At 41.9% G+C, this 24316-nt stretch overlaps 1 protein-coding gene across 1 annotated transcript in view; it reads left to right on the top strand.

Moving 5' to 3' along the window:
• The first annotated feature begins 5029 nt into the window (after positions 1-5029).
• PHLDB1 (pleckstrin homology like domain family B member 1) overlaps positions 5030-24316 on the top strand; it is a 196293-nt gene continuing 177006 nt past the window's right edge. Inside the window, exon 1 of the mRNA XM_073602503.1 lies at positions 5030-5155. The gene's annotated coding sequence lies outside the window, so the exon portion shown is untranslated. The remainder of the gene's footprint in view (positions 5156-24316) is intronic.

The following is a 24316-nucleotide window of genomic DNA, read 5'->3' as shown; positions in this document are numbered from 1 at the left end:
TGACAGGACCATATCACAGATTCAGTTGCCTGACGGCTCAATCACCTCAGACCCATTGACCATAAATCGGACGTTCAAGTCCTTCTATGAGACCCTATATGAAGACATTGGGTTTTTTTTACTCCCTTTAATTTCCTGTATTGGATGACTCCCACAGCTCCATCTTAGACACTCCCTTGACAATCGAAGAGATCACTAAGGCTATTTGCTCTTTACCTCCCAATAAAACCCCTGGGTTGGACGGTTTGCCCGCAGAATGGTACAAAACCTATGCTGTGGAATTGGCACAGAAACTTTTATCTCTCTTTAATCGGGCAATGGAGGAGGGAGAACTTCCCCCCTCCATGAATGAAGCCCTCATTGTAGTGCTACCCAAGCCTGACAAAAACAAACTGCTGTGTGGGTCATACCTTCCAATCTCGCTACTAAACAGCGATGTTAAAGTACTAGCGAAGGTCCTAGCCTTGAGATTACAAAAGGTCATTCTTCACCTTATTCACAGGGACCAGACAGGGTTCATGCCTGGTAAGAGTACATATGACAACATTCGTCGCCTTTATATACATATTCACAGGGCTGCCACGGACAAAAGAAGCGGACTGGTACTATCACTTGACGTGATGAAAGCACTTGATACGGTTAGCTGGTCCTTCCTTTGGGAAACTATGCATCGTATGGGTTTCAGCGTCCAATTTATTAAATGGGTCAGGTTGCTTTATACTAACCCCAGGGCAAGAATATGTACCAACAAAGATATATTGGATATGTTTAGTTTGCAGAGGGGAACCAGGCAGGGCTGCCCGCTTTCTCCACTTTTGTTCGCACTAGCCATTGAGCCACTTGCTCTGGCAGTGCGTCAAACGGAGACAATGGGGGGCATCTGCTATGGCGAACTGTCTGAGAGGATCTCTCTATATGCGGATGACGCCTTGATTTACTTAGACGGCTCAGAACAGGCCTTTGTCTCTTTGATGGAGGTTGTGGATGAGTTTGGGAGGGCTTCCGGACAGAGAGTTGGCCGGGAAAAGTCTGTGGCATTCCCCATAGGCCCTGACAGGGATTATGCTTACCTAGCCCAGTCCAAGCTGACTATACATCATACATTTAAATATCTAGGAATACATATTCATAATAATCTATCTAGTTTCCAGACCCTTAATATCACCCCGATCATAACTCAAATGGAGACCAGGTTACGCTCCTGGGCCTCATTGCCACTAAAGTTGATTGGACGCATGAATATTTTCAAAATGATATTTTTACCTAAATTTCTCTATGTTTTTCGGGCTTCCCCAATATTTTTATCTAAGAAACTTTTTATCAAAATGAACTCACTCGTATCCTCCTTCCTTTGGCAGGGCTTGAACCCGAGAATCGCTAGGGCCTCACTCCAGGCTGCTAAACTGGATGGAGGTTTGGCCTGCCCTAATTTAAGGCACTATTTTATAGCATCACAGCTTGCCTATGTCTATGACTGGTTTCTGGAGGCCTCCTCTTCCTGCTCCACCGCTCTATTGAACGCTCTTAACGGCCCCAGGGCCTCACTAGTGGACACATTACACAGGTCCATGCCTCAACGTTGTTCTAGGGGCTCGCCGATTGAGGTGGGCTGGCTGGCCTGGCATGAGGGTAATAAAGTAATCATTAACCAGATAGGGGTGTCCCCCAATGCTCCTCTATGGCATAATCCTAACTTTCCAGAGCTCCTGGGCCATCCAGATTCTCAGTGGTGGATAAGACTTGGTATTACCCACGTCTCTCAGATCTACTCAAAGGACTCTTTTTTCTCATTTGCGGATCTGAAGGCTAAGTGTGGTGTAACAAACAGGTTTTATTTTAGGTATCTTTCACTGCGCCATGCCATCAGGGCACAATTTTCTGGTTTGTCCCTGGAGCTCACTGAATCACCTCTAGAGGTGCTTTTGTCATATCCCGATATTGGGAAAATTGTTACTACTATATATTCTCGCCTTCAGGTGGCGGGGGTTAAACCCTTTCAGATTGCTCAGCGGAAATGGGAAAAGGAAATTCCCGGGCTGTCAGAGAAGGGGTGGGAGGAGGCCTCAGAGGTGTGCTTTCTGGACCTTATTGGATCAAATGACCAATATGTACAATATAAATGTATACATCAGATGCATTACACTCCTGCTAGGCTGGCCCGTATGGGATATGACTCTGCAGCCTCCTGTGTTAGGCGTGGCTTCCCAGAAGCTGGATACATGCATATGTTTTGGTCCTGCCCTGTCCTGTCCACCTTTTGGAGGGACTTATTTTCCTTTTTTGAAAACACACTACAAATAAAGGTGCCCTGCACCCTAGAGGTTGGACTATTGGGTGTGCTGAACGATTTCATACACAGGACTCATACCCAAACTCTTGTCCGTATAATACTGTTTTATGCCAGAAAATTAATTTTGATGCAATGGAAGAATGCAACTGCCCCAGATATTCAAGTTTTGTATCATATGATGAATAAAGTTATACCAATTTTTAAACTGGTTTATAAGGGTAGGGCCTGCCCAAAAAAATTTGCTAAGATCTGGCAGCCCTGGCTTGATATAGCAGACTCCTTTTGGAAGGACACTCCGCTCTCACAACAATAACTTTGGATGGTGGGTTGTTTGTGTACCTGGAGGGACGGTGTGGTGGAGGCAGGGTGGGACAAGGTTTGCCTTTTTGTGTGAATGAGTATAGATGGGTGCATGTATGGTGTGGATGTTGTGTTCATGGAAATATCCCTGCTGTATATAGCATTGTGATTTTAGGTTGTGGTGCCCTACGAGGTCCACACTCATTACCCTTATGTGACCAGTGGTATACTTCATTCCTCCGTTGAGGAATTTGGTAAATATGATGTATAACTATAACAGTTGGCCCCCGTTCGGCTATTGCACTTACTTTTATATTTTGTAAAAGAGATTTGGTTATGGATGCATTTGTACTATCTGAACCTGTAAACTATTTTCTACCAAAACAAATAAAAAAACAATTTTGTAAAAAAAAAGAAATCCGCGGGAAGGAGGAGAAGTGGCTGTCAGCTTCTTTATTGAAATCTATACAGGGAGATCATTGATTGTAACTCCTCCCCAGCGCCGCACCGATCACAAGTACTCTGGCAAATGCTCGGTATTGGCACTGATACCGATACTAGTATCGGTATAGATGCAACCCTACCTTGGTCTACTTTCCAAAAAGGCGTCATTTTGGGGGTATTTGACATTTCAGGGCCTTAATAAATGAGATACCATGTCTTGCAGACTTTATAACTTTCACACAGACTAAATAATATACACTTATTTGGGGTTTTTACCAATGATATGTAGCAGTAGAAATTTTGGCCTAAATTTATGAAGAAAAATTAGCAAAATTGTATAATAGAAACTAAAACAATTTAAAAAAAAAATGTTGCTCTTTTTTTTCTTATATCGCAAAAAATAAAAAACCCAGTGGGGATTAAACACCACCGAAAGAAAGCTCTATTTGTGTGAAAAAAAAAAATGATAAAAATGTTGTTTGGGTACAGTGTAGCATAACTGAGTAACTGTCATTCAAAGCGTGAGAGCACTGAAAGCTGAAAATTGGTCTGGGTGGGAAGGGGGTAAAAGTGCCCTGTATTGAAGTAGTTAAGATCCTGACCCCTGGGTTTGGCATGCATTTTGTGTGTGGATAGTGTAAGGACAGGTCACCCATCTGTTAGAGACAGTATTAGCGGCAGGGAAAGGTGTCAAACGACAAGGAAAAGGCTCTCAATCTGCTTGGATATCTTCCTGTTCAGGCACAAGTTGGCCAGGCTACATTCTGCTCCTCCATGCAGACGCTGTCAGTTCGCCAGATACCTGCTCCGCTACACGCTGTTGATATCCGTGAGTGTTCCCGGTTGGGCTTTCTCCTGGGTTAGTTGTGAACCGTTTTTCCTTTACTACAACATATGTTCTACTAATTGCACCTGGACCATGTGTGTGTTTTTGCTGCCGCACTGCACCTTCCCACAAATACATGACAAAGCATTTCCAGAGCACTAGAGGATATGTAAGGAGACAGCACAGCAGTGCAGCTTGCTTTACAGCTCTGCTGCACAGAAGACTAGAACCAGGGCTGTCCTAATGCATATGCAGTGCCCATGGGCTGCAGGTGCATGGGGGCCAGCTGATTGTCTTGCATTACATCATACTTGCCAACTGTCCTGGATTTGCCAGGCCAGTCACACTTTTTACTAAGCTATCCCAGGATGGCCGTGTCATGAGCAGCGTCCTGGAACCTGTACTGTGCACTCCTGATCGCAGTATTGTGCCCTCCTGACCTCCTTGTACTGTGCCCTTCTGCCTCCACCCCTTTACAGTGCCCTTTGTGTTGATTAGTCTTTGATTTATGAAATGCTTTTTATATTGTTTAAAATCGATTTTATTGAAAGTTCTAATAAATCTATGTTTAATTCTATCAATTATTTATACTTTAATTCTTGAGCGTAGGTAAGTAAATTGGGGGCAGGCTGGTAGGAGCCCAGTAGATTACTTTGCCCAGGGGCCCATGATGCTATTAAGTCAGCCCTGACTAGAGCTGGATATGATCACCTAATATTAATATACAATATTTCAAGTTTTCCTGACAAAAAAATGTATGATAATTATTTTATTTTCCAGTCCAGACCATAAGAAATAGGGGAAGAAAGTACAAAATCACCTTTCCTTGAACTAGAAGGGAAGAGAATTTTTCCAACAGGGACACAGAGAACAATGAAAACCTGACATTGGTTCCAACTCTTCCCGACTCCATCCTAAACATTTTAAACATGAATAATCTTCTGGGCATCCTCATATTGCAAGAAGTTAAGCTCCATACTTCTGTTTTTTGCAAGTGGAAAGGGCAGACAGTGTTTATTTTCTGGCTGCAGAATAAGCTGCTCCTTGTTCTTGAATAGCAGAGGGGACAGGGCGGGCTCTCTGGCCCTTCTTCTTGCTTGCTATTGGTAACGGAAGTTAGGCCAGCTGTAGGAGGGACATGCCCCCACAACCCTGATCTGACAGTGAGTCTTCTGTCTGCTTGCAGCTGGCTGCATCTCACAACTGGATACTTCGCAGACGTGGTACAAGGAGGAGGAGGAGGAGGAGGGAGGAGGGGAGGAAGGAGAAGCTGCATATCTGGAGTTTATGGAAAGGTAAGAGGTACTGCTTCACAATTACAATGTATGCATGTGAGATCTACAAAGTACCATCTGTTTATTCGTTTTTAATTATACCTTTTCTTTGTAGAAGTTTAGTTTGAAATTGAAATAGCTTAGTTCTTAATGGGATGCATTGTAAAAATAATTGGACGTTGTTGCTGTGTGTTGTCTTATTCTTGTGTTTATTATATACATCTGTCTAATTTGTTGTTATATATGTATAAGGATCGGTGAGTGCCATGCAGAAGATTCAGTGTGAAAGGGGGTCTTATTTTTCTGTGGTCCCATAATGTCTTTCTGGTTTGCTTTGGGGAAAAAGTTTACCTTTAAAAAGTTGAAGTCCATTCCTCTTTAGAAAACAAATTCCTTTGTCCCTCTCTCCACCTAAATGGTGCCTTTTTTTAGGTCTGATGTATAGAGCTCCATTAATAAATGTAACTTGTGATCCATTACACTAAACTTGTCATCTAGACTCTACATTATTGGATTTGCTATTTTTAATGTTACTATAAAGGAAAATGAGTGATGAAAAAAGTATCAGCAAATAGTTTTGCCTGCAAATTCTTCACGGTCTGGGAAAGTGGAGGCGTGATAGGGGCGTGCTTTACTTTGTGTTATAAGGTGTCCCTCTTTTCCAGCTTAGAAATTTGGGAGGTATGTGTCAGCTCTGCACTCCACCCACATTCCTGATAAAGATTTATGAGCAGAGTTACTAGACTTTGAAGTTGATCATTATCTTCTTCTAAAATATATGTTTTAAAGCAAAAGTTAAAGGAGAAGTGTGCTTTTTTTAATAACAAAGGAACATTGTCCAGCCCCTGGCCTCTGCTGCAATAAACTGAATATAACAGCCAACCTCTGTGCAGAAGAAATTTCTTACTGCTGATTGACAATGAGATCTTTCCCTAAGTGTGTCTGATCACAGCTTCACTTTGATGAATACAGAATGCCATTGCTTTAGAATCACACGTTTATTTTTTTCAGTGCATGTCATGCAAATGTGTCACATCTCTGATCGAACATTTTGGCAATGTATGGCCTGTTGGGCCCAGTGTTTGCAAAAAAAAATGATTTATCAGAAAAGTAGATATTAAATCTGAGAGCTGATTAGGATGATAATGCTGATGTAATAGTCAGATTTAGAACAATGGCAATAAACTGCTCGTATAAATGATGTATCTAAAGCCCGGTGTTGCCAAACTCCCACAGCATTTTTTACTGACAAAACATGGATAATTTAGTGACGGAGCACATTTTTTTACTGACAACCTGAAAAATGACAGAACTCCTATTAAAAACTAGGGCAACCGATATTTAACCGCCTCAATACAGGGCACTTACACCCCCTTCGTGCCCGGGCCATTTTTCAGCTTTCAGCGCTGTCACACTTTGAATGACAATTGTGTGGTTATGCTACACTGTAACCACGTGAAATTGTTATCATTTTCTTCACAAAAATAGAGCTTTCTTTTGGTGGTATTTAATCACTCCTAGGTTTTTTATCTTTTCCTAAAAAAAAATAAAATGTTTTTCTTAGTTTCTGTCAGTAAATTTTGTAAATAAGTAATTTTTCTCCTTCACTGATGGGCGCTGATGAGGCGGCACTGATGTGCACTGATAGGCTGCACTGATGAGGTGGCACTTATGGGTACTGTTGAGGCGGCACTTATGGGTATTGATTAGGTGGCACTGATGAGGAGGCATGAATATGCCGCACTTATGGGAACTGATAGGCGGCACTGGTGGGCACAAATAGGCGGCACTGGTGGGCACAGATAGGCAGCACTGATGGGGCGGTACTGATGGGCATTAATGGGTGGCATTGATGGGCAGCAGTGATGAGCATTGATGGGCGACAGTGATGGGCATTGATGGGCAGCACTGAGAGCCAGCACTGACTGGCATCACTAATGGCCACTGATTGCTGGAACTTGTGGGCACTGATTGGTGGCAATTGTGGGCACTGATTGGCACTGATTGCTGGCAGTGGTGGTCAATCATTGCTGGCACTGGTGGGCACTTAATTGTAATCAGGGCACTGATGATCAGTGCTCTGATTACATACCTAGCTGTCCCCTGTGAGGAGATTCTGCTGATCGGCTCTCCTCTCCTCACACTCTGTCAGTGTGAGGCAAGGATCGCCGATTACCGTCATCTCCGTGTTTGCATGTGTCCGGCTGTGATTGGACACAGCTGATCACATGGTTAAAGAGCCGCGGATGTGGCTCTTTACACAGATTGGGGTTGTGCCGTGTCCTAGCAACACGGTGAGGCCGTGATCACCGCGCTTCGGGGGGCGCACGAGAGCGGTCGTTCTGGGAGGCCATCATATGAAGTCCACCCAGAACGAGAGCCGCACCGCCCAGCCTTCATTTGACAGTGGAGGGGCGGCAAGTGGTTAAACACAATGTGGAAACACCGACAATACCCATTAACAATACCAAAAACAAGGAATTTATCTGGTTTACACCTAAAAAGTCAACACAGCATGACAAATTATCAGCCCCTGATATTTACAGACATAGACAGACAATGAGAGCTAATGTGATAAGGGTTGAGGTAGCGTCTCAGTCCCAAATTTGTATGTACAACACAGAAAAAATTTTGCCCACGGGACTTTTAAAGAGTCATACCTCAGACAGTAAATGTAAAAATATGAATTTTTTTTATTATACATTTAAAAAGATATGTACCACAATAATAAAAAAGACATAGATGATGAACATGAATGGTGCTGCATAGAGTTCATATGAAAAAATTAGATATGCGGGACCCGAAGGCACCATACAGATACCCCAATTGATCTAGAGCTGCTGCATAAATGATCTCTATGCGAGGTAATTCTCGCGAGGTAATTCTCACTTCCTCAGGAGAGGCGCAGGTAGCTATCTGGAGATAAAAAGCAGTCAATGAATGATAATAATAATAAAAAAACAAAAAAAAAAGGGAGGAAGGGGTAGTAGGGGGAAGGGGAAAGGGCAGGAGGAGAATCATGTATGTATGAGTATATCTCAATATCTGTAACTTACAGGTAGTGCCAAATGCTGGTCAACTCTCGCCGGAAAGGTAATCCGGTTGGATAAAGAAGGCATGCTTATGTCTAGCAATATATATGGTAACATACAGAGGGTCTCCCTCGGGTGTGTCAAGAAGTCAACTCTTGGAGCCCCTGGATCCCCTCCCATAGTTACGGCCCATGAAAATCAGTCTTACCATGTAAGCACAGCTGAGAGTATCAGCTGTGCATAACGTTGTGGACCCTGCCCAGTACTGCGCATCCTTGCCGCCCCGGGGGTGGGGCGGCAACGTGATTATGCAGGAAATTAGGGAGCCTGAAGTGTCAGGAGACGCTGAAGATGATGCCAATCCCTCTTGGCTCTAGGGGCGAAAGCGGAAAGGAGGCATAAACCACTCCGGCGCTGGGGACACCGTTGCCACGGGGAACAGGATGAATTCCCACAGACGGGTGTCACCCAACAGGAATTGCAGCGGGTAGGTGGAAGAAGAATTGCAGCTCCCAAGGGACTAAACAACACCATTATGTTTCTAGGTGTGTGGCGTTTTTTCTTTCCTTTGGTTGCATTTACATTGACTACCGGGATGTCAGATCTGTGAACACACCATGTTGTTACCATCTCCCCGCCCCTTCACAGCTCCCATGGGTAAAAGGAGTTGACTTCTGGACATGCCCGGGGGAGACCCTCTGTATGTTACCACGCACATTGCTACACATAAGCGTGCCTTCTTTATCCAACCGGATTACCTTTCCGGCGAGAATTGACCAGTATTTGTCACTACCTGTAAGTTACAGATATTGAGATATACTCATACATACATGGCTCTCCTCCTGCCCTTTCCCCTTCCCCCTACTACCCCTCCTTCCCTTTTTATTTTTTTAATTTTTGTTTTGTTTATTATTATTATCATTCATAGATTCATTTTTATCTCCAGATACCTACCTGCGCCTCTCCTGAGGAAGCGAGAATTACCTCGCGAAACGCATAGAGATCATTAATGCAGCAGCTATAGATCGATTGGGGTATCTGTATGATACCTTCAGGCCCCACATATCTAATTTTTTCATATGAACTCTATGCAGCACCATTCATGTTCATCATTTATGTCTTCTTTATTATTTGGGGTACATATGTTTTTAAATGTATGATAATAAAAACATGTCATATTTTTACATTTCTGTCTGAGGTGTGACTTTTTGAAAGTCTTGTGGGCAAAACTTTTTTTTCTGTGTTTTTTATGCCCCTGAATTCTGCTCTAAAATACACCTATAAATAACAAAATGTGTATATGCACATTAGATAACCTAGAGCTGCATTCAGAGGCTTAAACAGACATCCTTACCATAATTCCCAATAGTCCCTCATTTGAAGAAACTGTCCTTTGTTTTGACCCAAATCCCTTTTTATTCTTTTCTCTTTAGTTGTCCCTCTTTTTAGTCTGATGTATAGACCTCTATAAACAAAATGTACAATTTACCTACCAAAACTGTTACAGTATACTGCATTAAACATTTAACCCATCCTTTATGTTATTATCTTTAAAATGTCAGGAAAAGAAAAGGTTGAGGTAAAAAAAAAGCACTTGTGGATTTACACATTTCTTTTGTGCTTAATAATTCTTTGTGTTCTGTCCCTCTTGCCTATCTAAGAATGGTAGGAGGCACCTTGTTAAATGAAATCCATTGTCCAACTGCTGTAAGAAGTATGCTTTAGACTGTGCTGCATTCCAACTGCATTCCACAAGCACATACATCACACACACACACACACACACACACACACACACACACTAAATAGGTGCAGTCCATAGGACTCCAGGGCTAGGGATAGCTGACATCCTTCTGTATGTAATGGGTTGTGAGGCATGGTGAGTGCAGAGTAGTTAAAGTTATTGGGCATCAGACACTTCTTGAATGCAAAAGAAAGTTTATTTCTCTTAACAAACTTTTTGGGGGAGAGAGGGTTAGGGCCAGGACACCCTTAGGTAGTTGCAAGATTAATTGGCAAACTCTGAAACTTCAATAGGAGGACAGACATACAGGGACAGGCATCCAGCAAGATGCCACATCTGCATGTGCAGGAATGCTGTCTCCTATGGCAACAGTCTTTAACAGTTCCTAACACAAAGCTGAACAGTTCCTTTATATTCCACTACAATCACTTCTTGTAGATCTTCAGCACACTGAGCTCCAGGCCTCTCACTAGACCCGCTGATTCACTGCCACTGAATCCCTTAAGCTCCTCCAATCTTCACGGTGGTATCTTCCTCAAGCGTCACCCACACTTCCTTGCTGGGTCCCTAACTTGGCACTCTAGATATCTCTCAAGCTTCACCCCCGCTGGCTCGCTCGGTCCCTGGCTTGACACACAAGGCTGCTCTGCAAGCGTCACCTCCGTTGGCTGGGTCCCTGTCTTGATACGCACTGAAGTTTCCCGATTCTTCACCAACCCCGGTAGGTGAGGATGCTGCTCCGGTACTTGCTTCAGTTACTCACTGTGGTCCCTGGTAATTAGGCGGATAGCCCCTTACTGGCGACAGTTTCCCCTCTACCTCCGATCATGACAGGTTCTCCGGCCGGCAGAACCGTCACTTTGGTTGGACTGCAAGCTGCAGTTCCAACACTGCACTGCTTTCTTGCTTCTGGATAGGCCCTCAGACAGCCTAGCAGCCAGATGTGCCCAGGATAGGCCCAATCTCCGGCCTAGCAGCCCGGGCAATACAACACGTGTCCACCCAGACAGCCGTCCAGATGGCACAGAACATAGATCACCTGACTCCACCCGAATATATAGGTTCTCCCAGCAGGCTAAGGGATTCAAGAAAACCCCTGCCCATTGGCAGAGATACCCCATATACCCATAACCTGACCTTGCATTGCCCTTCTCATATCTAGTACCACCAAGTACCCGGCCACCTAGTGGTAGAAGAGAAAAGTGCAACAAGGCCAAACTTAGGGAGAAATCAATAGATCTCTAACAATCAACCAATATAATTATTCCTGGCAAGTAAATTTGTGAGGAGCAACCCTGCCTAAACTCCAGGGTGCTAAATCTATTTATATTTTATTTTAAGTGCATGTGCAATGGCAGACCCCTCTTTCATCCCTGGCACCCCTCTGACACAGGTTATAGCTTTCTGACCTCTTGCAACAGCCAATCAGCAAAGAATAAAATAAATGGGCCCCCTATCCAAAGTAAAAAGAAGAAGTTAGGTAAGTGTTGTGTGTGTTAGGCGGGCAGTGGACAGACTATAAGCATATACAATGCTGACAATAGAGAACCATACAATGTGAAAAAAACATACACATCAAGACTGCTCAGACCGAACATGGTTCTGCAATGGTGTTCTGTATGGGCAGTCTCCAATTAAGTTTCTTGTGGAAGATACTAGTGGGGTGCAACCCTCTTTCATCTGGCATAGAATTGTATTATTTTCATAATAACTATAAGCAGAGGCCCAGAGCACCCCCCTCCTTAGATCAGATGTCAAGAGCCCCCCACCATCAGAAGTCAAGAGTCCCTCCCTTACTTCACAGTGCACCCCCTTACTGTGTGCTGCTGCCAGGAAGAAGCTGGAGCGTAGCTGGGAAGCAAAAAGTGCAAGGTCTGGAGGATCACCAGAGAAGGGCTGGAGTTTGCTGCCAGAGTCAGCTGAATGTAGACCATGTGAGGTGGAGATGAGGGGGTGCTGCGGCTGCACAGAGAGGCACAGGAGTCTTGTCCCTTTTTCTGCTGCTGACTGCTGAGATGGGTGGGGGTGGGGGTGGGGGGGGGCAGAGACGAGCCTCTCTCCGTAGCTGCACAGAGAAGCTCAGGATCTGGTGGAGGGGCTCTATGGCTCTATCCTTCTCTCTGCTGCCGATGGCTGAGACAAGGTTGGGGCGGGGACAGAGGGGGGTTCCACAGCTGCATAACAGATGCAAGTGTCACATGAAATGGCCTGGTGGGCCGGATTTGGCCCGTGGGCCTTGTGTTTGAAACGTGCTGTAAGGGCTCTTGCACACAGGCTGCCTGAGCCCAATAAGCATAACTGAAGCCATATTTCCCTTACTCAGGCAAGCAGGGTACACTGTACAGCCTGTCATTTACATGAATGGCTGTGCATCTCTGTACTCATGTATATAGAGGTGCTATTGTAAACACTTTAAAATTGATATTGCGCCATACTCACACTGCTGAAAAGTGGACCAAAATTGTCCTCAAAACCCCCAATACTTATGGGTACGTATTTTAGATATTTATAAACTAATATTATGAGAATTCGTATCAATAGCACAATGACATATGCTTTACAACCACATAATATGAAATATCCACAACATATAGGAATTAATGTTTCAACATGATCAAGGCACAATGCCACTAGTCATGTACCTCAATGTTCAAGCTGATATTGTTGTGGATATTTTATATTTATCAATTTACATTCACCAGCTATTCATTTTTTTTTTTTTTTTTACAAAAAGCTGAAGTTGAACTCCTGGCAGATATATCTATAAAACCCTCGATTTAAAAATAGTTTTAATATTATTTTCCTGGGTTTCTCTTTATATGAGCTCCTGTAATACCCTCTGGGGTGGCACAGAATGTAAAATGTTGTCTAACATTGGATGCTTGCCGACAGGATTACAGAACAGACTGGGAACAGTGCACTGATGCTCCTTCATTGTCAATCAGCAGGAAAAGGGACAGATTAATGACCAAGTTGTGTTGCTTTAAGCTCAACACCAGCTTGGGCACAGAATTAAAAGATCCCTGGACTGTACAAAAAGAAAAAGAAAGCAGCTCCAATGGCTATACTAACCTCCTCCCCAGCACTGTGCCTTGTAGACTCACCAGTTTAAGAATCCAGCGCTGCTCCTTTCCTGAATGAATGGCTCTCAGCCCCCACCCCATCCCCAGGCCTCAGATAATGACTACAGAGGCATCAGTTTGTGGTGATGCTCTCTGCAGCATTCAGCATCTGTCTACAGATAGAGGAAGACGAAGGTGAAGAGGACCTTTAAAGATGCTCGGTCCTGACAGATATCTTCCTGCTTATTTTCCTCTGGATAAGACCTTCCAGAAGGGCAGTTGAAACCCAAATTAATTACTGAAAACACCCTGTCAGTAGCAAGCAGAATCAATCAATACACTTCAAGAAAAACCTGCAAAACCCAGTAAAATTAAACAAATGCTTAGGCTGGCTGAAGCCTAGCTGCTAAAGCATACACAGAATTTAACTAGGAACACTCCAGCTTAATGTAAAGTGCCTACATTTATACATCCTCATTAGTACCCCACAAAGCTTGAAACCCATAATGAGCACTTATAAAAATAGCTACATGTGAGAATTCACTTCTGCATCTTATAGGAGTGAATTGTCACAATATATGGGATCCTAAAGATTTGTAGGATCCCATGAGAAGGCCCAGCTATGGCATCCTCCCCTGAGTGAAAGGGCCAGAAGTCTTTGTCCAAGGTAAGCATTTAAGGTAGTCAATTAGGATTGAGCAAGGGGAATTATGATATAGTTAATTGCTATGGACTGAATATCCATTTAAATGATATAGGGTGCAGCTTTTTTTGAAAATGTATAATTTAATTATACTGACTTTTTTACTGACATGCCAAGTTAAGCTGCACTGGGCTATTAGACTAGGCTATTGGGCAGTTTAGACGAGGACAGAGTTTTTCTTTAAAGTGGTTTAATTCTAAACAATAATGCAAATAATTTTTGCTGGACTGTCAACTGAAAGGGCCATCCTTTGTCTCTCCTTTTTCTTCTCCATCACCATTAAACTTTTAAAAGGTAACTCCACTTTCGTGGGGAAAAAAATAGCAAATAAAGAAAAAATAATATAACCCATATAATTGTGACACTAATCATATTGTAATTGAATGTTATTAAAAATGACCTTTCCTTTTCAATCTGCAGACACTGTAATTTTCTGAGAATGCATTGCAATATGGCTACCTGGAGTTGTTCTGTACAGAGTGTGTACGGACCACTCCCCAGAAACATAATTTCCTGCTTATGTGATTGGCTAACCAATTTTCCCAGGAATCTAAGATACAAGTCGGATTTCAGGCATCCCCTGCAGCAAAAAAGGTCATTTTTGGAGAGATAATTTCAATAGGAACACATCTAAAGGGATACAGGACCAGCAGATTTCCTCATTAGTGCCCTGCAGCTGCACACCTGACAGTTAATTATGAAACCACTCCCATTAGACCCACTCAGTACAGAGTCACAGACAAACACACATGGATTTCTTCAGAATAGAAAAAGGGGAATGTTTTTTTCTTAACAAAAGTGGAGTTACGCTTTAAGTTTAGGGATGTGAGTGCAGTATTTTCAATACAAAGCTAAGATCAAGATAAGTTCAAAAGAGTAGTTGATTAGAACAGATTTTCAGCAGAGGCAGCGAGTCAGCCAACAGTAAGTGGATTCAAACATGCTTGGGTCAAACACAGATTTTACTCAAGAAAGTTTAAAAGGAAAAAAATGGGGTAGACTTGGTGGGCCACTTGGTCTTTTCCTGCCACCTCTCTTCTATGTTTCTAAAAAACATTTACAGAAGTTATATATAAAATAGATAGCAAAAGTACTTGAAAGGAATGATGAGAGCACAATATGTTGTACCCTTTAATCATATGCATCCTCGTATCACTTCTAAACCTACCGTAAATACTTTTTGGTAAAAAATAGGCAATAGGAATGCATATTAAAAGCCATGGAATTTGAGAATTTATTTTGAGTAAAATGACAATTTTTTGCTTTGGAGTACCATAATATTTTACATAAATACCCTTTTCGTTCTCATGTCTGTGCCTATTTTATCTTATTCTTAGATGATTTTTTTGGATATAAAACAAGAATATTTTTTCAGCTGTGTGTAAGTGCTACAAAACAACTGGTTTTCCATGTCTTCATTATATACCACAATGCTGTGATTCTATGCACCCTGCATGAAGCCAGGAAATCTATTTTAAGCTTTTGCTCAGAATTCCAATAGGTTTAGCAGTGCTTTTCCTTGACTATGTGTTCTGAATTCTGGCACTTTTAGCTGTTACTTTGGTAAACAAGAATTTTCTACCCAGCATGCATCAGGAATAGAATCTCTTGCTTTTAATACTTTACATTTGTAATATTGCAGTTGAAATCATGGACCTAGTAATGGAAAATGGCACCTGCAGCTACTATTGAATATCTAGCGTGAAATAAATGTAAGCTAAAGTTCTACCTAGACTGATGCTTTGTGCCTGGTGGGACAATGTGACAATCTATATGTAATACTAATGGTCTCCTATTGTGCTGTGAGGGATACAAACACAGCAGTACCTTTGCGATAATTGTTATCAGCTTTTCTTGACTCATTTTATGGGTAAACACAGAATCCCTCCAGGGCTGAAAACAAAGTCAAGAGCAAGCAAACCGACTATTTATGTACATTGATCTTGGCTGATTTAGTTATTTTAGGTGGAATATTGCAATTGTGTTAGGTTAGTGCCCTTCTTAAAGCGACCCTGTTGTTATGGATCACAATGCAAAACTGACATACCTGTAAAAGGAGCAGGTGAATACATACCTTTCTGGCTGGCTACACCACCAGAATTTTGTTCTATTTGCAAGAAATCTCCAGCTGCAGTCAGAAGGGAGACCAACCCTTCCGGGAGTGTCAATTTCCTGGTTCCCCCAGAGTGTTCATTGGTTCCTCCCTCTGACCATCACAAGTTTAAAGAGTCCTGTAATGAGTGGAGGTTGGCAGAAATAACCACATAACACTGCTGGGAACCCAGGACATTCAACACTTCCAGAAGTGTTGGTTTCCCTTTATGCCCCGTACACACGGTCGGATTTTCCGATGGAAAATGTCCGATCGGAGCGTGTTGTCGGAAATTCCGACTGTGTGTGGGCTCCACCGGACATTTTCCATCGGATTTTCCGACACACAAAGTTGGAGAGCAGGAGATAAAATTTTCCGACAACAAAATCCGTTGTCGGAAATTCCGATCGTGTGTACACAAATCCGACAGACAAAGTGCCACGCATGCTCAGAATAAATAAAGAGATGAAAGCTATTGGCCACTGCCCCGTTTATAGTCCCGACGTACGTGTTTTACGTCACCGCGTTTAGAATGATCGGATTTTCCGACAACTTTGTGTGACCGTGTGTATGCAAGACAAGTTTGAGCCAACATCCGTCGGAAAAAATCCTAGGATTTTGTTGTCGGAATTTCCAAACAAAGTCCGACCGTGTGTACGCCCTATTAGACCTTAGCTGTGGATTTCTGTCAAATAGAGCAGTGTTATGATGACGTGGTCAGTGAGACAGGTAAATATCTAGTTGCTTTGCTTTCTCTACAGGTAGTCCATTGTAATAAATAATAACTAGGTTGTTTTCTTAGGAGAAATACTGGCAATATAGCTTAGTCCTGAAATAAGTCATTTATATAATACTGGGCACTCCTTCATACTTAAAAAACTCTATCCAAATCAGTGGTACTCTACAAAGTCCTTTAATCCGTAATGATTCTCTTTAGTAGACAGGTTCTCTTTTTGTGCTTAATGTGTGCAAAAAAAAAACGTTTTCTAGTGTTCAATAAGGCAGGGATGAGTTGGACCTTCTGTTTTTGTTGTGGTCTCTGTCTCCACTGGGGAGATTCACCACTCCGTTTTGGTGACTACTGTCACTACTACGGAAAGTAAGAGGAAAGCCTAAATTAGAGAGTTGTAATGAGAGTAAGAGGTGGGAAATACTGATCGAAATTTGGCCAGTTCAACAGGGAAGCAGGTGCTTACTAGGAAATTGTATTGTGTGTTTCCTTTGTTTTTTTGTAATGGTAAGACTGTACTGCCTGTGCATTGTTTAATTGATACTGAGCTGCTGGATCCTGAGAAACAAGGGTTAACTCTGCTGGACAGGTTTTCCCAAGCTTTATGGGGAGTACCGCCACTGCTGGGGCAAACATATAAAAAAGGAGGGAACCACCTCATGGGTTGGTCTGTTCCATGCAGGGGAAGGGAATAGGAGCTGTGCCAGGATGTGATTGCCACTTTGTTTAATACCACCGCTTGGAGGAAACCTAGTTGGGGTTCTAGGGACAAGTATTTGTGCTATCGACTTATGAACTTTAAGGATTCTAAAGACTTTCTCTACAACTAAGGTATGACTACCTCATTGGACAGAGGCACACAGAAGGCACATTGTATCGGAATGATGTACCATCCAGCTTATTTATATTGCAACAACTTTAGTAAAGAACTTTGTTGCTACATGCTTTTGCCTGGTCTGAACTTATTTAGAACAGCTGTAAAGGGGTTCATGAATGCATGGCATATCACAGAACATGGTTTACACCAGGGGACAATAAGGAGAAGATGCAGTACAGATATCTAATGTGCAGTGAAGGTAACTAGAGAAGAATAAGAGAAGGCTATATTGCTGTTGCCAATGACTACAGTACTAGTGTCTGCATGCATGTAGCAGCCAACCAGTCAGGAAGTGGAGGTGACGTGGCATAGGTGACGGAAGGTCCTAGTAGTGAAAGAGCTAGTGTGCTTAGGCTCCATCCCTAGCAATCTGTTTCCCAATATGGGACCAACTTGCAGCATAGGGCAGCCTAGGGATTCAGTCTGGGAGTCATGGAAGATGGAGTGAGGCCTCGGAGAGGGTTATGTATGGAGTTGAGCTTCCTAGGATAAGTTTAACATATGGATTCGTTTTACTGGCATGAGATGACTTGTCACTGGGCTGATGGAGTCCGGTGCAGGCTCTGCATCACCCGCTCAGAATTTCTGCATGGAAGAGAGAAGTGTAATAGGAACTGTTGTTCATAGTGTACCAAATCAATCTACCTTTTTAGCAAGCTGAACGGAAAAAAAAAAAAATAACAAGCTATGGCCAGCTCAAGATGGAAATTCCTCTCACTTCCTGTTGTGTCTCCAAGACAAGGATTGAAAGGAAATCTCTTAAGTGGGACACAGTCAAAAAAAACCTTCCCTACTCGCTACAGAGTGTTAATCTGCCCAGTAAGTTGTACCCATTTAAATGATCTATACTAACTAAATTCTCACCGTATCTCCACAGAGTGGTACTGTGGATATGACACTAAGTTAAAATTATTTTGCCGCGTCCCGATATTTAAAGTATAAGAAAAAGGTTTTTGGATGATGGACTTTTTAGGCATAACACATTCTTTATAAAAAAATTATAAAAAATTATAAAAATTAAATTATAATAAAATATTTTATTACAAATTTAAAATCAAAACAATTACATAGATATCTCATATAATTAATTCACAGAAAATAGCCTACGAGCATGAAAGGCACACCACCTATAAACAATAAGGTCAAACCCCGGCGGGCCGGACTGATCACTCTTGAAATGATAGAGCTTGACGAGGTAGCGTGTCATAAAGTGCTCAACTCTGCTACATGTTACGCATAAGGAAATGCTTCTTCAGGAGCTATGGTGAATTATTTAATCATAGGTAAAAAAGAGAGAAGGGATGAGGCAGAGAGTAATATCCTCAATGATGGTAGAGATTCACAACAATTCAGAGGCGGCTAACACTTCAGGAACCATATAGGTTTAATCTACAGGGTAATTCTATGCCACTGTCAACAGTTAGAAAGTGGTCTTTAAGGTAAAAGATGGTACACAGGACTGCTATTAAAATGCTGGCTTGTTCAATGTAAGGAATCCTCCCATTGTATCCATGCCTATTGTCCCATAAACACTGGTCCCTTAGACACTAGGTTCCTGGCAAAGTCTCCTCTTTGCGACCACGCCGCACAGATAGCAAGGACAGCTGTAATTGTCTAATTGGAAGTGGGGACACACCAGTGGATACATTCATAGGTATTTCTGCACAAAGTGGCCACAAAAATTCCCTTGCTGACTTGCATGGACTGTCAATAGGGATAACAGAAAGATATTTCACATACAATTCTTGGATTTCACCAATAATAAATGCATTTCAGGGCATAGGAAATCTAATTATAATGTTATTGGGTTGGCTACAGATGACCTTTAAAATGATGCTGTACAATGGTCCTATCAGGTTAACAACAACTGTACTTTCTTACTACTGCAGAAGAATTCCTTTGAAGGTTATAGCATTCCAGTTAACTCAACCTGCATTCACTCAGCAAATGTCCAATTGCTTAGGAGTGTGTGGCACTGCACTGTGACTGCAGGCAGCTTCCAAACTTCATGAGGTCTCATGCACACTTGAGCTCAAAACTCCTGTTTTACAGATGTTTGATTTTTTTTCCTGTTTTTAAATGCCCCCTTGTTAACCTGTGTGTCCATGCACACATAGGTGTTTACAGGAGTTTAGAGGCAGGGGCATTTAGAGGCATAAAAAAACATCACTTGCACATTCTGAAGAGGAGAGTTTGAAAAAACATGCATACGTGGCCAATAGAATGGATTGATGCCAAGCACGCTAATATGCATTAGCACATGTGAACACGCATATAAAAATGCAGCTTCTACTATGTTTTTTCTGCTGCTTTTCTCCTGTAAGGAAGACATCTAAAGAATACAGTGTGCTTATACCATTAAAGATTCTGTAGCATTTGCCAAATGCATTTTATTCCTGTGTTTTGGCCTGCTTTTTGCTGCACGTCCAGGTCACCCTGGAGGACCCGATCATACCCACTTCTTGGTAAAGGGTGCACCCACACTATAATGATACATAGTGTTTTTTTAGATTTTGCAGTCCACAGGTGATGTATTTCCCCTCCTCTACATCAGGTTTTCTCCCAGAATCTACAGGAATGCTAAGCTTAACTGGGCCATAGATGATTTGAACCATTTACGGGCAGACTTAATGTGCCCAAATTGATCGATTGATCAACTTGGGTACAACCAGCCTGCCAGATTGTACATGTGATTATTGCTAGCTTATTGCTAGTGGCTGTGTTCGCCTGGTGGGGATTGCTTCCCCCGCCCAGAGAACATAATGGCTCAGTCGGAGGGATTCCCCTCCCAACACTGTCTGCGTTCGTGGGAGAATTGAGCGATTTTCTTTCCTGTAATCCATGGTTGCAGGAAAGAAAATAGCTCTTTCTATAGCCGGCCTAAAGATGACTATAATGCTTTAGCATCCCAAGCCTGCACAAATAGATGCTGGGTTTGTAATCATATTATGCAGAAAGTATGCGGTGGGAAGAAGTAACAGGTAAAAATATATTATTAGGTGGATTTTGAATATATAAAAAATAGAGAGTATTTTAAATAACTTTATACATTGCAAGTTATTCAACTAGACAGATTTAGACATTTGTTTGGAAACGTGGGAAAAAACTGAAATCAGGTTTTATCCTGTTCATACTGTAGAGTAGAGTCAAACACTTTATAGACTAAACTAATAGCAGTAACTTCAATCTAAACTTTTTTTAAGATTTTGCTTTATTAAGGGTTTCAATGTCCCAGAAAAAGAATTAGGAATAAAAAAAAATACATACTTAAACCACACACCTGTCTCGCACATTTTATCCTGAAGCTATTTTATGAGTGCCATATTTGTGTAGTAGGCTAATCTATTAACTAAGCTGTAAAATCTAAGTTTTACTAGGGTTTGAAAACACTATATGCGATTAAACCTTCCTATAAACATGGACAAATTTGTTGGTAGCCTTCCAATAAAAAAGAAGAACCCAGAATGTTCTCTGAAATAACTTGAAACCAGCCAAAGTAATTGGCATCCATCATTGTTTATTTAATATTTAAACCTGAAGTTCACTCCCTGCTGACTTGAGTACTGAGTATGAGCTTCCTATTAATGACCAATTTCAGACTTCTAATAAATGGAGACTATTATTCTTGGCTAGAAAGTCAGTGGCAAAGAAATGTCTCTCTCCAACCCCTCCCACAGTTGGATTAAAAAGGTGATGGACTATAAAAGCTCAATCTCTATCTCAGGCTGGGAAAAATGTACATACATATCAAATTTATAAATTTAAAAATGATTGTTTGGATGGGTAAACACTCCCAAAGTGGCTCCAGCAGATCTCATTTTAATTACACTGTAACATTATTTTTACAGAATGCAAAGAATTCTGTGAATGGAGGATGGGGGTCTTGTCATTCATCGTCCTCTTTTCCATTCACAGAATGCTTTGTAATTTGTGAAAATAATACATGGAGTTTTGTGAATGGATGAGTGAGCCACAAGGGAAAAGCAAATGGTGTGATCTTTCATTGTTAAAGCCAAGGCTGTTAACCCAAGCAGCACCGGAAGTTAGCCGTAGTGATGGGGATCTAGCATCAATTCATTAGTTGTAAGTTTGATTCCTGGTGCTGTTATCCAAAAACCTTTTTTTTTTTTACTAAGCTTTCAATTTTTTTTTTTAGTCCAGCTTGGACCAATATAAATATGTATATATCATCCAGTAATACAAAGCCTCACTCTGTGTGTATCAACCAAGTTTCAAAGTGTAAGTACAAGCTTCAGTCCCCACCGATGTCCCTCTGATGCGTTTCCCCCAGATTGGGTTTAATTATAGAGGTCAGCCATATACCATACTCTTGGGTTCCCTCTAGAACAGGTGTCAAACATAAGGGCCAATTCCAGCTCACCAGGCTATTTCATATGGCCCCTGCCGCTCTCCAGCAGCAAGAGCATTCCCGTCGTCCCTGCCCCCACTTTGTTTTAACATTTAGCAGCAGCAGAGAGGAGGACAGAACTCCTCCTGCAGATCCTGCTTCTCTCTGTGTGGCCGCAGCACCCCCTCATCCCCTATACTGTGAACACAGGAGGCCAAGCTGGACCAATGTGACTGTAAAAATGCCATACCTGACATTCTTTTTTAATAAAAATCAGACTTTGCTTCTGATTTTTGATTTACAGAATATAAAAAATAAACATTGAAAATATCATGGACAAAAGTGATGGTTCCCTTGACCTGATACTTTGCTGCACATCCTTTAGAGGCGATCACTGCAAACAATTGGTTTCTGTAGCTCTCAATGACACTTCTGCACCTGCCAATAGGTCGTTTGGCCCACACTTTTTGAACAAACTGCTCCAGCTTTCTCCGGTTTGAAGGGTGCTTTCCTCAGACTGCATTTTTAGGGATTCATAGAAGGACAATTTAGAATAGAAACAGAAAGTGCTACTACCCATACACCACATAGATAGCAAAGCTCCCAGGTGCTCGATCCACAGTTGCTGGCTGAGTAGAGTAATGTAGAAAAAATGATCCGCACTCCGGTTGGTGCTCTTAAAATTTCTTCATTTTATAGTTATTTTCTGAATAGCCACAGTGAACAAACGCAGATTAAGTCAGTTGACGTGTTTCAGCCTATAAGGCCTTAGTCATAACCCAATTTAGAATAGTTCAATGTTTTGATCTTAGCCATTTTTTGATGCTTTTAGCTGTGTGTTTTGGGTCATTATCCTGTTGGAGGACCCATGACATGAAAGTGAGATAGCCCTTTCTTACAGCAAAAAAAAGAAGGAGAGAAAATCGCCACTACCCAAGAGTAGCATTATTAAAGCATATTGGTAAAATGAAAAACAATAAATATGCACTCACAATTGAAAGACATTAAAAAGCGTATCAACAAGTCTCCAGCAGGTAGTTTGACAAAGGGGGCCACACCCCAAAATGCATAGCCATGCCCATCGACACCACACTAACATCATGACAGCCATTTTGTGGGCCTACAACACTTCCCTGCTGTCCACAGTGGTTCTCATCTATGTGATCTACACATTCAGTCTGCTAGTATATAATTTTTTTGTGATCTCCTTTCTGATTTATGATCACCTTGCCCAGTGGACAACTTTTTCCTTTGCTTTCTCAGGTCCAGGTTTAGTGTGGTGCACACAATGATAGGAAGAGTAACTACTGAAGAACAGGCCTTATTCTAATGCCCTGTACACACGACTGGTTTTCCCATCGGAATAAACTCTGAAGGTTTTTCCGACGGAGTTCCGACGGAATTCCGCTCAAGCTGTCTTGCATACACACGATCACACCAAATTCCAACCATCCAGAACGCGGTGACGTACAACACGTACGACGGGACTAGAAAACGGAAGCTCAATAGCCAGTAGCCAATAGCTTCTGTCTCGTACTTTCTTCAGAGCATGCCTCGTTTTTGGTATGTCGGAACAGCACACAGACGATTGGTTTTCCCGATAGGAATTGGTTCTGTCGGAAAAATTTAGAACATGTTCTCTTGCTAGGTCCGTCAGAACTTTCGACGTAAAAAGTCCGATGGGGCATACACACGATCGGAATATACGATGAAAAGCTCCCATCGGACTTTTTCTGTCGGACATTCTGCTCGTGTGTACACGGCATGACATTTTTGTTTACATGTACAAATCAGGATTTTTTGGTAGAAAATTAGTTAGAGGCCCCAGAGAATAATAGTGGGTTTTGCAATTTTTAATGTCACACAGTATTTGCACAGCGTTTTTTTCAAATGCATTTTGTTTTAAAAAATATCCTTTTTTTTTTTTATTATTGCAAAAAAAACACAATACATAACCCAATTTTGGGGAAAATATAAAAGTTGATGTTACGCCGAGTGAATAGATACTAAACATGTCACGTTTTAAAACTTTGCACCCCTGTGGAATAGTGACAAACTATGTAAATCTTACTATCCATAGGTGAAACTTTAAAAGCTTTTACAGGTTACCATTTTACACAGGAGGTCTGGTGCTAGAATTACTGTCCATGATCTGAGGTTCGCGGTGAAACCTCACATGTCTGAGACGATCACTGTGTGCATGCATGACCGGGTGTGCATTCGCATTTGCACGCGAGCATGGGGGGAAGAATGGAAACACGTTATGTTTTTTTTAATTATTATTTATTTATTTTTATAATATTGCTTTTAAAAAAAAAATTATTGTTGTTAGAAGGAATGTAAACATCCTTGTGATAGCAATAGGTATGTGACATACCTAGGGGTGTATAGGACCCCAAATCCCTCCTCTGCACTTAAAAGCATTTGATCACACCAAGATCGGTGTGATCAAATGCTATCCTTTTTTTAAAAATGGCGCTGTTTACACCCAGGTAAACAGGAAGTGATATCAGGTCACTGCTTCTGGGTTACTACATTACAGAGCCAAACAATGCTGACCCGGTCTTTGTTCGGCTCTGTGATCAGCCAGTCGA

This window comes from Aquarana catesbeiana, linkage group LG10 (assembly GCF_042186555.1).
Source record: "Aquarana catesbeiana isolate 2022-GZ linkage group LG10, ASM4218655v1, whole genome shotgun sequence".
Classification (NCBI taxonomy): Eukaryota; Metazoa; Chordata; class Amphibia; order Anura; family Ranidae; genus Aquarana; species Aquarana catesbeiana.
The sequence above is the reverse complement of the archived record's forward strand: the minus strand, read 5'-3'. Positions and strand labels throughout refer to the sequence as shown.